Source organism: Cavia porcellus, unplaced genomic scaffold, assembly GCF_034190915.1.
Source record: "Cavia porcellus strain 051 isolate PalLab524CR breed Dunkin Hartley unplaced genomic scaffold, mCavPor4.1 scaffold_26, whole genome shotgun sequence".
Taxonomy (NCBI): domain Eukaryota; kingdom Metazoa; phylum Chordata; class Mammalia; order Rodentia; family Caviidae; genus Cavia; species Cavia porcellus.
The window spans coordinates 31,908,298-31,926,033 of record NW_026947509.1 but is presented as its reverse complement, the minus strand read 5'-3'; the positions used below and the strand labels follow the sequence as shown (position 1 = coordinate 31,926,033).

General features: G+C 47.2%; 1 long non-coding RNA gene across 1 annotated transcript; it reads right to left on the bottom strand.

Moving 5' to 3' along the window:
- Positions 1-885: 885 nt before the first annotated feature.
- On the bottom strand, positions 886-9,137 carry LOC134473267 (uncharacterized). The gene is made up of 3 exons (XR_010043450.1): positions 8,750-9,137; positions 8,132-8,427; positions 886-4,524 (listed from the first exon to the last, which is right to left on the bottom strand). It is a non-coding gene; the product is annotated as an uncharacterized LOC134473267 (long non-coding RNA).
- Positions 9,138-17,736: the final 8,599 nt, after the last annotated feature.

Below are 17,736 nucleotides of genomic sequence, written 5' to 3'. Positions count from 1 at the left end.
TAGCAAACCCAGCTTGCCAAGAAGCATTTATTCAGATTTCAGCAGGCAGGATACTTTTTCCTGTCTCCTCGAGAGTTTGTACCAAAGAGCAGAACTAAGGGACAAATCTGATGTCACCCCCATTCTGGACAGGGTTAGGCTAATTTGGTGATGAGAGAGGTGAGTAGGAACACTTGTGAACAGGACCTCCGGTGTGGTTGCTGAATTCCTGTAGTCTGAACTTCTCCAAGGCATTTCTCAGGCACAGGGCAGGTGTCCTGCAGGAATCTGGGAGCAGCTTCCCTGAAGTGAGGAGGAGCTCTTGTGGCTCACCTGACCCCAGCAGGAGACAGACACAAAGCAATCGCTGCCTCAGACACCACACCACGGACTGAGCCTGGTTTCCCTGAGCCTGACAGCCACGGCCCTCGGCCTCCTTAGCCCTCCCTAAGATCCTAAGGGAAAATCCTTTATGACAGTCAGCTAGAAATCAAAATTAAGTTTGCAATGCATGGTCAGAAGGCCCCACAGGAGAGAAAAAATGAGGACCCACAGGAAATGGTTCTGGGTAACTATGATCTCAGCGATCCCAGCTGCTGGGAAAGGAAGGGGTTACCGGGCTGCAAGGAGACATTAACAGTGAGACAGGAGCAGAAGTACCGCCCTGCAGCTCACAAGCCCGCCTTCCAAGGGACTGACACAGGCGTACATGCACAGACACATACACACAAACATATACACACACATCCATAAACAGACATACACACATGTGCACACACACACATTCACAAGCACACACACATGCACACATACACATATGTATACACACATGCATAATGCACATGCACACATGCATACACATATGTACACACACATACACTCACGTGCACACAGAGCCATCCCTTGTTGGAAGAAATAGGCATTTCTATCAAATGCTGAGATTCCTACTGACTGTATTCTCTCCTTTATTCTGTCTCATATATCATTGCTTTAATTTTTTATTTTTTCCTGTATCTGCAATATTTCCCACAACAAACGTATATTCTTTTCCCAAAGAGAAAAGCATCTCAATACTGTCTACAAGGCTACATGAGGGTGAGTTCCTAAAAGTAAGTTCTTCATAATCTCTCACCTTTTAAAAACATCTTTTAGCATGTTTCAAAACATCCGTCTCGGGGAGTGACTTCCTGGCCAGTCTCCTTGGAGGCGCTCACTGTGTTCTATATTCTTGGGTTAGTAACTGTCTCAGGCTGGTATTGATGTCAGTACAGAGTTCATCCCGAAAGCCAAAACGAAAAGGAGTGAAACATTCACTTTACCCAAACCGACAGTCTTCAGCCTCCTGAATGGAATACACAGAAACTCCTGTTTTGGACTGCAATAAATGAAACCATAAATCTACTGAATGCAGAAAGCAAAACACACCCTTGAATGTGCATCTAGATTACCTGAAGTTCGAGGCATTTCTCTGATGAACATCACAGGGATTGTGACATCCTTCTCCACCACAGAAGGACCCCGCACACCCGAGTATCTTATGATGAAGTTCACACTCAGCACTTTCCTCTCCCAGAAATGCCTGTTCCAAATTTACTGTAAACAAAACATTAGCCCCACCCTGTCTAACAAGTATTTTAGATTTCCTCTAGAGCTTTCAAAGGTATAGATTGTCCTTGATGTCCAAAACCATCCATTTTACTCCATGAGAATAAAAGGGACTGACAAAATTTGTCTTTTGGCAAAACAAACCCAACTGATGAAGATGATGATGGAGATGATGAAGATGATGAAGATGATGATGGAGATGATGAAGACAACGGTGATGGTGGCGGCGATCACAATGACATAAGTTGGGTGATCGGCAAGGAGAAAACCGCCCTCTTGCTGTCTCCAAGGGACCCATCCTGACCCCCCACCTAGAAGCTAAAGATCTTAAAGTGGTTGGTTTCAGACCTGAAGTCTCACCCTCCCACCTCCACCACCCAGGCTCCCTTCTGGAGGAGAAAGGGGAGGGGAGGGAGAGGGAGAGAAAGAGGGGTGGGGTATGGGGAGCCTGGCTCCTGTCCTGGGCACCCCTGAGCCCCTGAGCGAGCTGATCCTCCTGCCAGCTGCTGTCTCACTGCCCCGGCCACCCCGGTCGGTGGGAACTTGGAGGCTGCTCCCCTCTGGATTAGTGCCATCCTGCAATGACAAGGGAGCAGTTAATACTCACATCTGTGCCTGAGGCTGCAGGGCCCTCTCTCACCATCTGTAGCTCCCTCTGCTTGCTTGAGAATCCTCTTGAATTCCCTCCTCTCTCCCCCTGCACCCCAGAGCAATGGAGGGGGGTCTTTCTGATCCTCTCTACCTCCAGCGCCACCTTCTCCCTCCATCAGTTACCACACCTGCCCTGCTGTCAAATTCACAGCACCCCTTCCTCCCTGTCTAGTTCATCCTCTCCACCAGACTAAAGCTAGCAGAGCTGACCCTTGCTTGGTCCCAGCCAGCCCACAACCTAGGGCGCCCTGCATGAGGGAACACGACCTTGCTGTGGTGGTGTCCTGTGGGCCCCGCTTGCTGTTCCAGCCATGTCTGTTTGGCCCGATCTTCAGGCCTGTTTCCCAGTTCCTCACGCTCTTTGCACCGGCAACCCCCTGCCTTACAATCCGCATGTAGAATCAGCGGGGCCTGGCGAGAGAGTGTGAGGCACCTGATTGGAGGAAGCTGTTTGAGCTGGAAGGTCAGGTGTGCAGAGACCTGGCCAAACCACTGGAGCTTGGTTTGGGTATGGTGTATTTAAGGTGTCAGAGTGACCTTCACGTGCTTCAGATCAGAAGCAGCGTGGTGTTAGCAACCTTCCTGGGGTATGAGGTCTGCTGCCCTGGGAGGTCTGATCTGCTGAGAAGTGCAGATTTGCAGCAAGAGCCTTTCTTAAGAGTCCACATGGAGCTGGGTATTATGTTTTGTTATGGCTTAGATCTCAAATATTCCCCACAAATTTTTGTGTTCAAAGTGGGGTTTTGGATCATGGGAGTACGATACTTTTCCATGAATTCACCCCCAAGGAGTTCATTGATGAATGTGCCACTGGAGTGGGGCCTGGGTGGAGGTGGTCATTGGTGTGTGACCTGCAAGTGCAGGTCCCTGTGTCCCCCCCTCTCTGCACTTCCTGGCTGCCCTGAGATGAGCAGCTGCCCTCTGCCGGACCTTCCACCACGGAGCCAGCCAACCATGGACTGAACCCTTTAAAGCCATGAGCCAAAAAGGAGTCTCTCTTCTTTTAAATTTTGGGTGTCAGAAACCCCATCCCAGTGATGGCAAAGTGACTGATATGTGTCAGTGCAAAGCATCCTGTGATGAAGGGTCACTTCGAATGGGCCCATAACACCTCAGATGGGAGAAAGTAATCACTAACATTAAAATCCAGTTCTTAAAGCAATATTTGTCTAAGTATTTCTGTTCACAGTTTCTTAAATTGGCTTTCTTTCATAAGTCTCAGTTGTGTCCTATGGACAAGAATGACACCATTGGGTGGAGGACCAGGTTCCAGAAGGTGTCCAGAGGGCATGCCATCTTCAACTTGCTGCAGAAGGCCCTAGATGCGTGCAGTCTCTGCATCAAGGGTGGGAACAAATCCAGCAGTGCTGGGCACATTGCTATGGCTTGGATATATCTCCCAAGGAAATCAGGTCTTCACCACAGCAGTACTGAGAACTGGGACCTTCAGGAATTGATGGGGTCATAGGCTTCTGACCTCATGATTGGCTGAATTCACCCATCAGTTATCACAGAAGCAGCTTTGACATAGAGGTGAGCTCTCTCTAGCTGGTTTCCTCTGTCTTGTCATGTGACGAAGGGGCCAGAGGTCCTCACTAGATGTGGAGTATGATGCTCTTGGACATCCCAGTTCCTAGAACTATAAAAACAACTTTTTTCTTTATAAATTACCAAACCTCAGGTAATCGGTTACAGCACCAGAAAACACACCAAGGCACACACTTGTCCATTCTTTTTCAATTAGGCCTCCATCCAGTGACACCAGGCACTGGTCTGTGCCCGGCCATGAAGAGAGGGGTACAAGTGCATTCTCTCTATGAGAGGAGCAGGTGGGTCCCATCACAAGAAGAGAAGCAAGTGGGTTTAGGGCAGCAAAGTGGGGGGAAGGAGGCTGACGGCTTACAAATCTCCGCTTGTTCCCCAGCCCCACCATGGGGCTGTCCACTTTGCCTGCTCCTTTGCCCAGTCCCTTTTCTACCTGGTTAAATCCTTTTCATGCTTCAAGACCCAACTCAGCAGGTGCCTCCGCTGGAGGCCTTTGTTGGTTCCACTTTAGCATCCACTTGGCTAAGCACAGTGTCCCTGCCCCCAGCTTGCTCTGGGGAGCCCTGTCACAGCCCTGTCACGTGGCTGAATGTTTCTCCTGGTGAGTCTGCTCCTCACCGGCTGGTAATCTCTTGGTGAGAGGCTCATATCTCATTTCTCATAATTATATCTGTAGTGTCCAGCCCAGCACCTGGCAGATAGGAAGTCGCTGATTCAGTTATTCAGGAAACTCAGGTCTCATCCCTGGTGGGGAAAAAATATACCATTTTAATTTCCTAAATTTAACAAGTCTGACTTGTCCTTGAGCCATTTTTTAAATTCAGAAACCTTCTAGTTTAGCTGTTTCGATGCACTGCCTCCAGAGGAAACTGATCTGGACTTGGCCAACAGCCCCAGAATAACTTCTGTGACTATATCACACTTTAATGGTTAATTTTGGAAATGTGTTATCAGATACTTAATTTCCTGCCCATCTGCTTTTCAGGCTGAAATATTTAGCAAACCATATTTTAAATTTGACCACAATAATGTATCATTGATATGTCATAAGTATTATTACAAGCTAAATGACATACTATGTATAAAAGTCCTCTAAAATACATGAGCACTAACATAAACAAAACACGTTGTTACTAGGGGTGTTGTCAGCCTTCTTTAGTAAGGCAGCATGGTCCCATAGCAAACCGAGAATCTCCAGAAGTCAAGAGTTGATGCACCTCCATAAGTTTACCAGCGTGTAACTCAGGCAAGTAATGACACTGTTTTGAGCCTCTGTTCCCATCTAAAGCAAATGAAAATCCAAGATTTTGCTGAAAACAAAATGTGCCAATGTATGAACAAAACCTGGAGGTCCTGAAGACATGGTACTAGTGATAGTGATGTCATTGGGATGCTGATGGTGCTGGCATGGAATGGATGCTGGGATGAGGATGATGTTGGGATAGGGGTGATGTTAGGATGGCAATGTTGTCAGCCATTGGAAGTGGTGATGGTGTAGGTGAAGGATGGTACTGATGAGGGTGAGCGTGATGGTGCCAGATTAAGGATAGTATTGGGACCATGATAAGATTACTGACAATGAAGGAGATGAAGACTGTGTTGGGCCGAGAGTGGTGCTGTAAGGGTGATGGTGCTGATATGGTGATTATTTTGGGATAGTGGCTTAGTTAATTTTCTCTCATTGCTGAGACAAAATATTCAAGATCCAAAGTTAAAGGAAGACAGGTTTATTTAGCTCATAATGTGTGAAGGTTTCAGGTTATAATCACCTGACCCCAAGGCAGAGTAGAAAAAGAACAACCATTCATGGTTGTGAAAGATGGCAAAAACAATATGAAAGACTTTCTGTCTCCCTTATATTGTGTGCAGGCTGCCACCCTAGGACAAGTGTAGCCTTCAGATCCTAATCCCAGCGTTAGGCGATGAATCAATCACAAATTCTAGATTTAGCCACCTCACAAAGCCCATGCCCCATGACTGCATGAGGCCTTGGGGGGGACATCCAGATGCAAACCATAACAGAGGGTAATGGTGTTGGGGTGGGGGGATGCTGGTGAGGACAGTGGTGTTGGGAATGTGATACCGTTAGTAATGATTGTGATGGTGTTGGGATGGAGATCGTGTCAGGATGTGTGTTGTTACTGCTGGTGATGATGCCGTAATATTACTCATAGGGGTGGTGTTGAGATGGTGGGTCTGAAAGCTGACAGATTGCCATGACAATTTGGAAAGCCTTACTCGTAAGAAAGGTGTTCAGTAAATGTATTCTGACTGAAAGATCCAATAGTGACGTTGGGAGTTCTTTTCCTGTATATTTCACTTTCTCAACAGTAAATGCAGCAAGTTCTGTAGTGCATGGCATTATCTCTGTTCAAACCACACTTCCGTAACGTGAAGTGAATGTTGACTTTTCAGGGTTTGACCTTCCTTCCTAGTAATGATCAATGTCCATATTTCAACCAAAATTGGTCTTTAAATGTTTAAACTTTGGAATATCTTCACTTGTCTTCTTCATTTCAGCCTGCTATGGTCTCACCTGTGCTGTGACCCCTGTTACACAATCCTGAGGGCTTCTGGCTCTAACCCAGGGAAGTTCTCTACCTCCTGTGAGCTGCTTTGCTCTCTAATATTGTAAGACGGCTGCTCAAGAGGAGCCCCTGACCCCGTCCCTGAAGCATCATTCTGAAACAATGACTAGAAGAAAAGTCCTATCTCAGTTCTAAAATTAGAATTGGTCATGCTTAATTAAATCTAGACTTTGGCAAAGAAGTCATTTCTGCCTCACAGTTACACCCTGGGAGTAAACAAAGAAGTCATCAAGACTGTGACTCTCTCTTGGCCAGACTGGAGAGGCCACTGTCTGCATCTGTGAATCGGAAGGAGAGCCTGTCCCTCGCCAGCTGGTTATCCCCACCGAACACCCACACCACGACCAGCCAGTTTTCCCTTTCTTCCTCCTCTCCCCAGTCCTTTAGCAAGGTCCCAAGTCATCCCATGGATGCCTGTGTAGGAACAAACTCTGTTACATCCAGAGGAGGAAATCACACGGGCAGTGAAGGCAATGTTCTAGTTTCATTATCAAGGGCTTAAGCATGCACACATGGGCATTTGTTTCTGTAGAGCGATTGTCATTTCCATGACGCCCAAACAAAGCATAGGGCCCACCAAGCAGGAAGATTCCACTGGAAGTTGGTTCCATGACAGACTCCACTCCCAGACACAGTGTGGGTCAGATATCTGAAAAACATCCATGTGTGAGGTCTTGTTCTCAGTGAGATCTTACTGCATGCACAGAAGCTTTTGCAATATCGACTGGCTTCCTTGAACTTGCTTCTTAAGAGCATCATTTAAATTAAAACCATAAAACTCAGCTTCCAGTACCACAACTGTAGAAAAGAGACAATATGCACTCTCATTTTGGAGGCCCTGCACCTTGACCAGTACCTTCCAAAGATGCCTCCTCAAAATACCCTCAACGTGTGAATTTGGGGTCCAAGGTCCAACAGGAGCTGAAATGGTGACACTAGGTCTGGCCAGTCAGCTCTCACAACAACCCTCTCTCCCAAGAGGGGAGAACAAGTATGGGGGCGCACACAACTCAGCGGAATCAACCACAATCCTACACAAACACTGACACCTCCACATGGTGGACTGGCCTGGGCTCTCCTCCTGTAGGATTCTTGAGCTAGGGTACTTCTATAATCCCAGCACTCTGGGAGGCTGAGGCAGGAAGACCACAAGTTAGAGCCTGGCACGAACAACTTAGCCATTTCACAGGGTCTTGTTTGAACAGAAAATATCAACCCCTCAGTGTCACAAAAGAATAAGAATGACAGGGAGAGTCGGGGGCAACGCGGGAGAAGGAGACCCCCTGTAAGACAGCAGTTGCCAGGGACCACTTGAGACCATGTTCTACTGGAGAATAAAACTATTGGGAAGAGCAGAGCCAAAGGATGTGGCAGAGACTGAGTTCAGACAAGGTGTTTGGCACCTGGGCCCTGCTGGGTCTGAGATTCAACCCTGTAGACTGGTGGGAGGGTGGGCATTCTGTCCCTGTTGATTTGCGTGGGATTGGCTGGACAGTATCTGGGTCAGTGGGAACCGAGAGGGTCCAGACCCACAAGGCAAAGGGAACCCGGACCTCTGCACCCCATCAGCACTTGCTCCTTGGGGGAGGGGTGTTCGTCTCCTGTGCTTTCTTTCCTTCCTGCTTCCAGCAATTTCACTGTCAGCGACAGTCCCTTTCCTTCCAAATCCAGAAGTCCACAGTCAGGCTGTGTCTGTGACTAACTTCCCCTTCCCCAAGGGATCACCGAGAACACCTGGCTTCAGACACAGGCTCGGGGTTTACCGTGCTGTGGTGTAGACGGCGGTCTGGCTGTTTCCTCCGGGTGAGCAGACCCGGAGGCTTCCCTCCTTCAGAGAGAAGGTCACCAGGGAATGGCATCTGTCTGGGGCACCTAGGCACATCCAGAGCTTAAATTTGCCTCATCCTTTATCCACCCCGGGTTATGGTAGAGACTAATGGATCAGAGGTGTCTAATTCTATTCACAGATGCAGGGATATTCCCCACACTTCTTGTAATTCTTCATATTTTCATTCAGGCTTCTTCAGGGAATGAGGAGGCCCAGCGATTTGCTTCATAGCTGCGAATAAAGATACAGAAATAGATAACATAGGGAGTGAAATATTCACACTGCGTGTCTGAAAAGCCATACCAGCAGGTCTGCCCCTTTAATGGCATCTAACAAAAGTGGATACATTTGGACATCAGTGAAATCCCTGTTCTCTTAAGATAAGCGGTGGATTGTCTTAAAGACCATTGAAGTTATTTCGGTATATGTATAAGGCCACCACAATCTCGGAATAAAAGAAATCCACCTTCAACTCAGTCATGGGATTGAGAAATATTGAAAGTACCCAGAGAGGGTGGATTCTGGGCTCCACACCACTCCAGGAGGGACTCACCTTAGGGACTGCAGAGGAGGTGTCCAGCAGGAGGTCAGAGGTCTACCATGTCTGGCTTAGGCTACGGAGACCAAGACCTTCAGGCCGAAGGATGCACTGTGAGAGGGGGCCATCGGCAGAGGAATGTGCCATTCAAGTTCCAAGGCAGGAAGAGGACAGTCGGCGAATAACCTTGAATACGCAGCAAAGCAACCCAAACTTCACTCCTCTTGGGATTGAGGAGCCACTTGGGGTGTGGGGTCCAAGTCTGCTCAATGATGGTGCTGTAGGAAGACGGATCTGCCGCAGTGGACAGTAGATGCCAGATGCATAAGAAAGGATAGGGGCTCACCAGACCTAAGTGGCCAGTGGGTCAGTTTGGTAGGCACACAGTTAGATGTCAGCAGGTCCGAGGCACAAATGGGGAGTCTAAAAATAGCGTGCATTGCCTGTTAATTACAGAAGTACTTTGCTGTGTATTTATAGTCATTCATCAGGGTCTTGAGTCTGAGACAATCCCAGCACAATGACATTTTAAGGTTACACACTGCACACAGCCCTTCAGGTACTTGGCCGCCTGGCTGTCTATTTCCACAGCAAGGCACTTGGCATTCCTGGTGCCATGGCCTTTGCCCGTGAGATCAGGAGAGAACTCTTTCTAAGGACCTCCCTCCATGGGCTGAAACCTGATTTAGACTGATTACACGATCAAGTTCCCTGAGGGAACACTGACTGTCTAAAGGAATGAGGAAGGTATTTTTGAGTTATTAACGTTCCAGAATAACCATGAAAAGAAATGGCGATAAGCATTATCATTTCCTAGTTCCCTGAACCCCAGAAATAACTCAAGGGTGCAAGAAAAGGTACCAAACTCTCACTCGGGCAGAGGCCTTTGTGGCATTCTCTGCCCTCTCTCGAAGGCATAACTTTCCCTGCACCTACTTCACAGGAAGCTCTACCTCGACTTCTGCATGGCCTGTGTGTGTTGACTGAATTATTTTATCAAAGGCACAAAAAATTGAGGATCAAGAAAGTGAGGGCCGGTTCCTCACTGGGTCCTGACCAAGCTGCCCAGTAAAAGCTGGACAAGTCCTGGCTAGACTCGTGAGGTGGGGCACCCTAGCTCTATGGCATGAGTTAGTTTCTTTAAAACACAGGCATTCTTTCGAGGGGGAGAGTTTCTGCTTGAGCTCCTAGAGATGGAAAAGGGAACCAGAGAGGGGAGCATCAGGGCCTCTGTTCCCCAGACCAACTCCAGGAATCAGCTGCAGGTGGCCCACAAAAGGCCTGCTTCTGGAGGGCCCGTATCAGGGCTCAGTGGCCCCAGCCCTCAGGTGAGCCAGGATTGGAGGAGGCAGCCAACTTCCTGCTGCACCTGCACGGGACCTCCTACCGAAGAGGATCCGGGTCATGTGGGCCAGATGCTTGTGTATTAGGGACTTGATTTTAGGAAAAGATTCAAAATTACATTGCAGTGAGAGGGAACACATATTTTAAGTGAGAAATATTACTATAAATTACTATTGTCAAGTAACTGCATGCAGTGCAAACATCACATGATCCAGGGTGACAATATTGTGGGGTTTTTTTCTTTTTGGTACCAGGAATCGAACACAGGACCTTATACTTGCCTGTGCTTATGTAACTGAGCTCTATCCCCCACCCAACAATATTTTATTAATGAGCTACCAGACACACTTGTACAATGGTGTTTTGTTTTCCAAAACTTTTTAGCTGTCTATACTCACTGCTTTTGAATCTGTCAACAAATTGATAAACCATTTTCTATAGAAAGCAAAAAAGCTAATTTAGTCTTTGTTTTAGTACAGTTCAAGGAGACTTGTGCTGTAAGACACCGATAGTTTAAGAAAGTTTCTTTCAGCATTGAGAATCTTTACGGTAAAGTTGTGGAAATTTTAAAGAACGCTATCAAATACGAGGGAATTTCTGTAAAATGTATTTCATATATGACTTATAAGAAAGACTCTGGGGCATTTTGATGTTCCTAGTTGTTAACATTTTTAGCTTTTATTATTTTAGTTAAATTGACTGTACACTTTTGCTCTACAGAAAGATCACATTCATCGTAGAGAATTTGTACCTGTATATAATATATCTTGGTTCTGCTTTTCCCCGTTCCTCCCATTCCCTTTAACTCTCCCTTCCCTCTTCACTTACAAAAGCTCTGTGTCCACTTTTTTCTCCTCCCTTTTTATTTCCTTTTCATTTCCCCCTCCCTCTTCCCTTGTTCCCCTTCCAGTTAACCATCTCCTTCCTACTTCCCAGGATCTCTCACCCACTGGGGGCCTTATTTATGCTTTTGGTTTCTCACACGTAGAACAGTGCGATATTTAAACTTGTGTGTGATTTATAGTTGAATTAATGACAGTCATCACCTTGTCACTGATATACTTGTCACAGTCATACACTGTTATCTCCACTCATGTTGGTATTTCACATCAAATCAGCAAGGCATGAAGAAGACCCCGCGGAGCCACAACTGGGTGAGGCCGTTTCAAGCCAACACACAGCATGAGCAACATTCTCTTTGCCAGGAGGGTTCAGGAAAAGTGAGACATCCATCCAGCCCGCTAGAGTGTGGGCACGCAAGACACACTGTTACTCTTTAAATTAAGAAATCAGAGGTGCCTTGGATACCTTATTGTTGCTGGGACAAAATACCTGACACCTACAAGTTAAGGGAGAAAAGGTTTATTTTAGCTCACTGTTTGTAGAAGCTTTAGTCCATTGTCAGCTGGTTCCAAGGCGGAGCAGCAATGCAGAGATGCATGACAGAGAAGAAGCAGTCCACGGCAGGCAGCCAGGAATTAGCCAGCAGTGAGCTGTTCTTATCCTTGTTTATTGCATTCAAGCTACAAGCCTATTATGGGTGCCACCTGCACTCCGGGAAGGCCTTCCTGTTACCCACACCCAGAATGGTGCTAAATCAATCGTGGACTAACCCAATTACCACACATCCATAATCCACTATCACACACCTATGATCTAGCCATTGAAAAATTACCATCTATGAGCAGGTGTTTGGGACAGAACATTTCCATATAAGCCATAACAAGAGGAGTATTTTTGACCCAAAATATGAAAGTCAGCACTAAGATTATCATTAACATCAGACTAAGGAAGGTTTGGATCTAACTCTGTCAGTAGTAAATTTAAGAACCTTGCTAAGAGTAATTTGATTCCATATGGAAAATAGAATCAAAATGAACCCACACTCAACTTTGATGATCCTTGAAGTCCCCGCAGACTCTTGATATGCCACTTGGTATGCAGGGAGTGTGTCACAAGAAATGCCTAACAACAGAGATACAGCCATTTAACTATTACCATCTCTTAGCTTAGCAAAACTTCACATCTATACAACCTTGTGAATGTAACACTAAGGCCCTCCGGGACCTTAGAGAGAGCCCCACACAGGCAAAGTCCACTTTCATTTATCTCACAGTGAAGTCATTCGGCTACACAGTTCTACCTGCCACGAGGCCAGGAGACAGATCTACTAAGGTGTGACTCATTCCCTGGAACCACGTGAGCGCTGGAAGGGACCCGTGGGTGGACTGCAGTCCCGGGTTATGCAGATGGAGGCTACAAGTCAGAGGCAGTAAAATATCACTGAGCATATGAAACTCATAGAAATTCAAGATACAATCACAATAATCCTAGTGATGACAGATGAGAGTCTGATGAGAAGGATGAAGGGTGTTTCATAGCTGGGAACCTGGAGAGGGCAACGGATTTTGTTGCCAACAAGTTGATGCTTCCAGCACTAACAGCTCAGACTGTATTCCCTTCTTACCTGTTAGCATTGCCAGGGTTCTGGGGGAGACGTGAGAACAGAGTTGTTTTTTCCCATAAAGCACAGGGTCAGAAGAGGACTACAGTGCCCACTTCACTAAGGAAATTTGGAAGATACGATCTTAGAGGATGAAGGGAGCCACAGGAGAGATGGAGGGAGAAAAGCTTTGGCTGGTGTCAGCAGAGAGCTCACCAGGAAAGTAAAACAAGTCCCTGGACAGCCAAGAATGTGACCGCAAGCCACTAAGTCCTCCGATGAAATGGATATCTCCTAGAATCTTTCTTTTGCTGTGCCTATAAGGTTTAATTAAGGTCTGAGTAGTAAAAATCCTCAACTTGACAAAAAGGATTGCTGTAACTAAATGACTTACACTAGGAAATCCCGGGTCAGGCCCCTGTTCTAATGCTCAGCCATCCCTTTCTACCTTCTCCATATTCTAATGTCTTCCTTGAATTGGCTTCCCTCAAGATGTAAGATGGCCATCCCTAGGATATAAGATGTCTGCCTTTAGCATCTAAAATGGCTGCCCTCCACATATAAGATGGCTGCTTTATGAATAAATTGGTTGCCTTCAATAAGTTCTCATAAAATGGCTGCCAGTGACAACCAACTATACAAGGTTTTCATTCACATTCAAAGAGAAAGAAACTACTCTTCCTCACAAAATACACACACACACATACACACACACACACACACACACACACACACACACACACAAACTGTCCAGCAGAAGATGGATGAGCTCCTGTACTTAGGGAGTTGCCCTTGATCTGTCCTGCCTAGAACTCTGCCTGACATGCTGGAAATAACTCAGAGATGTTACTTACGTGGGTAGCAAGGGCTTCACAGACCTTTGCAACCTTTTCTGAATGACTCCACTTTCATAAATTCAGCAATTTCTCCCAGAAGCCCTTTGAGGATAATCCTACCATTATTCTCTATTTGAAACTGAGCAAACCAAGGCCCAGAGATTTGATTAATTTTGCAAAGAGCCTTGAAGTAATAAACTGAAGACTTCAAGGCCCCAGGCAGTCTGCCGCCAGACGGTTGCCTCTTGCTTTGGAACCAGAGGAGCATTTTGGCATCCCCCGAAAGTGTGAGTCATGAGGGTTGCCTTGAAGACCTCCAAGGATGGGGCATCCATGGTAGTGTTCACAATTCAGTCCCTGACCAAGCTTTCCCCAGGCTCTGAGGCCTGGTGCAGTGGGGAGATGGAGGTAGGCCCAATGCAGGGGGAGGGAGCCCTCAGGACTCTTCCCACAGCTGATTCTGGCCTGAGGGCCCCCAGCTGTCTTATCAAACTTCCAGCCTAGATGTTCCCAGGCACGATCCCCGCCTTCATCCACTTGGCCCTCCCCTTGGTCACCAGGCCTTGTCAGCGCTTTGATCCGCATTGTCTCTGACTCGGTCCCTTTTGTACCCGTTCCTTTGTGACAACAATGGTGTAGCCTTGGATCCTCCTTACGGTATGATTTTCTGTCTCCTTCTCGACTCTCCCACAGTTCTCCTCTCATACTTCACCCACCTTGGCGTCTGCTTCCCGGAGGAGCCAGACTGAAGCATTAAAAATTATTTTGTTTATATTTACACAATATAAGTATCCAGGCAAAAGTAGCACATTATCAAATCATCAACACTAGGCAAAATCACAATGCGATAATGATCAAAACAGAGAGTGAGCACACACCTGCCGGCCCCTGATCCCCCCGATTCCCTTGGTGCTCACCGCACGCCAACAGGCAAGTACTACTGCTAACCTTGCTTTACAAGTGAAGAAACTGAGGCAGTGGAGGGGGAAGCGGGGCTTGAGCCCCAGGCCACCAGACATCTGTTTCCTTTTTAAAATTAGTGCATGTCTTTGCAGTAGGTAAGGAATGCACTGGCTGGGGGAAGCTGGGGCACGTGTGCGTTGCATCTGAATTCTTTCTCTCTCCCCTACCCTGCGTCTCTCAGTCCCTCCCCGCTGTGTGAGCTCCCTGGGGCCTGTTGCTCCATGTTCCCTGCCTGCCTCTGTTGTGTGCCCCCACCATGGTCCCCATTCTCACTGACATGGGGGGCTTCTGCTCTCCTCTCCTCTCTTTCCTACCCTTCCCTTCATCTAGATAAACACCTCTGTTCCTATGCTTCTCTGAGGAGATGTCAGGGACTCCAAATCACCCAAGTGTACCAGAAAGTTCCACACTCAGTGTCAAATGCTGCATGCCTTTCTGTGGATCTGGGTGCCAGCCTCGGTGGGGAGGCCATGGAAAGGAAACTGAGCCGCATTAGTGGGCAGCTTCCAGCCTGCAGGTCGCACGTATGGACTCTGGACTCGGGTGCAAGCGTGTGCGGGCAGCTTTAATGCACACGGAGAAAGCCCTGTGCTGAGCTACCCCTGCTGTTCCTCGGGGCCTGCAGGCTGGGCCCGGGGACGAGGGACAGGGTCATTTCCTACGTTTCCTTAATGACTGACATTTTTACAGCAGTTGTGAATCTTTGATAAACTAAGACATAAAAATATTGGCTTTAAAAGGTTATTTAATGAGTTTAATGTTATTTATTTATTTATTTTTGTGGTGCTAGGGTTGAACCGGGGGCCTCTGTGCTGAGCTACATCCCAAGCCCTTTTTTTTATCTTTACTATTTATTTTGAGACAGTCTTATTAAATTACTAAGTTGCCTAAGTTGGGCTAAACTTGTGATCTTCCTGCCTCGGCCTCCCAGAGTCCTGGGATTGCAGACAGGTGCCTCCATGCCCAGCTAAAAGTGCTATTTAAGTATTTTTATGTTACGTAGGTGGAAGCTGCAGGAAAACAGGCAGGCATGCTTCTAAAACTTTATTTTGAACGTAATGATCACATAGAATTCAATTCACTGTTTCTCCCCAAAAAGGCCAATATGAACAAATGAAATGGATGGTTGCCGGGCCTGGTGGTGCACACCTGTAATACCAGCCTCAGGAGGCTGAGGCAGGAGGATTGCTGTGAGTTGGAGACCAGCCTGGGTTACAAAGTGAACTCAAGGCCAGCCTGAACTGCATAAAGACCAAAACGTTAAAAAAAATTTTTAAATTTTTAAAAATTAAAACAAAATGGATGGTTTCCCACTCCTGCTGTGACCCTCTGGCAGCCAGTTGGCCAAAGGTGTGAGAGGCAGGGCTCAGTGGTCACTTACCACTGTCCTTGGGGAGGGTGGCATTGTCCTGGCTCACCAGGCATATTCAGGCCGCAGGCTGACAGCGGCCAGTCCACTGGCGCTGTCCCAGGCTGCGATTTACAAAGGATACCGACAAATCTATGCGCTTTTCCTGGGCCCTGGTTGCACAGGCAGTGATGTCTTTCCCTCGCTGCAGACATGGAGGTCCCCACAGAGGACATGAGAGACCACTTCAGACCACTTCACACCACTGAGACTCACCTGGGCTCTCTCCCGCCTGTGTTCCCACACTGGAACTGGAATGTGAAAGCCGGTGCCCCATTCCCAATCCCCTGCAGGCCGGGGCATGGCAAAGATAAACTGTCAGCCACAGGGGGACCCCTGCTCAGAAAGGTCTGCCACAGTGAAGGCTTCTCGTGTGCTCTGACAGCGGTTTCTGCCACCGGGATTTACTGTCCGGAGGCACACGTGTATCCAGATGATCTATGGCTACAGTTATTCATTCCAGCATTGTTTGCACTGGGGAAAATTGGAAATGGTGTAGAGTCTTTCCATAAGCAACAGTACAGTAAACTAGGGCAGATAAATGGGAATCTACTTCACTTTTTTTTTTTTTTTTTTTTTGGCTTTTTTGAGACAGGGTCTTGTTACACAGTTCAGGCTGGCCTTGAGCTCACTTTGTAGCCCAGGCTGGACTTGAACTTGGAAACAATTCTCTTGCCTCAACCTCCCAAGTGCTAGGATCACAGGCTATGTGGCTATTAAAAAGAAGGAAGCTGACTGTTAGGCCCAGATGTTGGCTGACCTCCGAGTGGGACATTAAGTATCAGCAGAGAGAGGACAGTCTGAATTGAATGTGTGGTCTGTGGTATTGGGGCTGAGTGTCCGGTAAAGACATTCATATTCAGAATGTATTTTACAAATGGACTCACTCTCGAAGCTGATACAGGGCACAGCAGTGGTGACAGCCAGGTCTGGGCCAGCAGCAGGGAGCCTCCTGTGTGTTCCTCCCCTTGCACATCCTTTTGATGTTGTGCACTGCATGCGTATTGGCTACCTGAATCTGGAAAAGAAAGAACAGAAAGCCCTCATCTACAAGACACATGACCAGTGTTTCTGTGCTGCCCAAGGCTGGCAGAGAGCCCCTGTCCTCCCTTACCCAGATGGGGTCTGCTCTGAGAGACCCTGGGCAGCCTCAGAAGTAGGGTAGGAGGCAGCATAAGTGGTGCCACCTTGAAAGGGATTCGTGGAAATCAAGGGCTGCTCTGCCACCCTGGGGGTGTCCAGCTGACCTTCCTGATACCTCAGTTTCAGTTACCTGACAGGTGCTTTTCTATCAGGACCGTGATGGGAGCAAAAGGGGTCCAGAGAGAAGTGACCAGACTCTTGCTCCTGGGGAGTGACGAACAGGTTCATGTAAACAGCCATGATCGGATCCAGGAAACCTGTTTGGATCAGACCCCCTCACACATCCCAGAACCCCAGTCTCTGAGAGACACATGAGTTGCCTCCGTGTTTCTTACCACTGACCTTGGTCTGAACATTCCTGTCTTTTGAGTAATGGCTTATGTCTAACATGAGCACCAGGAGAAGGCTCAGGAAAGTACCTCACACATTCAGGAAATCCACACTCTATAAAATACACACATTATTTGCACATGCATAATACACACATACATGTAACAAACATATAATATACACATGAATATACACATAAAATAAATGATATATACATGTATATGGTATACATATAATGCACACATGTATAGCATACATATATAATTCATGCATATGCAACATACATGTACATAATGTGCACGTGTATATAATACACATTTGTGTGCACATGTAATGCATACAAGTGTATGCACACACACGCAGGTGAGCATCCTTTTACACACTGTGCTACCTCTCAAGTGTCCTTGTCTTGGGCAGCACAGGTTCTCAGTGAAAGGAATAAACAAGGTCTGGGCACGCTGCTCACATACAGTGAGTCTCTCACTGCTGGGCTGTGGGCGTTCCAAGGACCTGCCCTGAGAACATAGCCTGACAC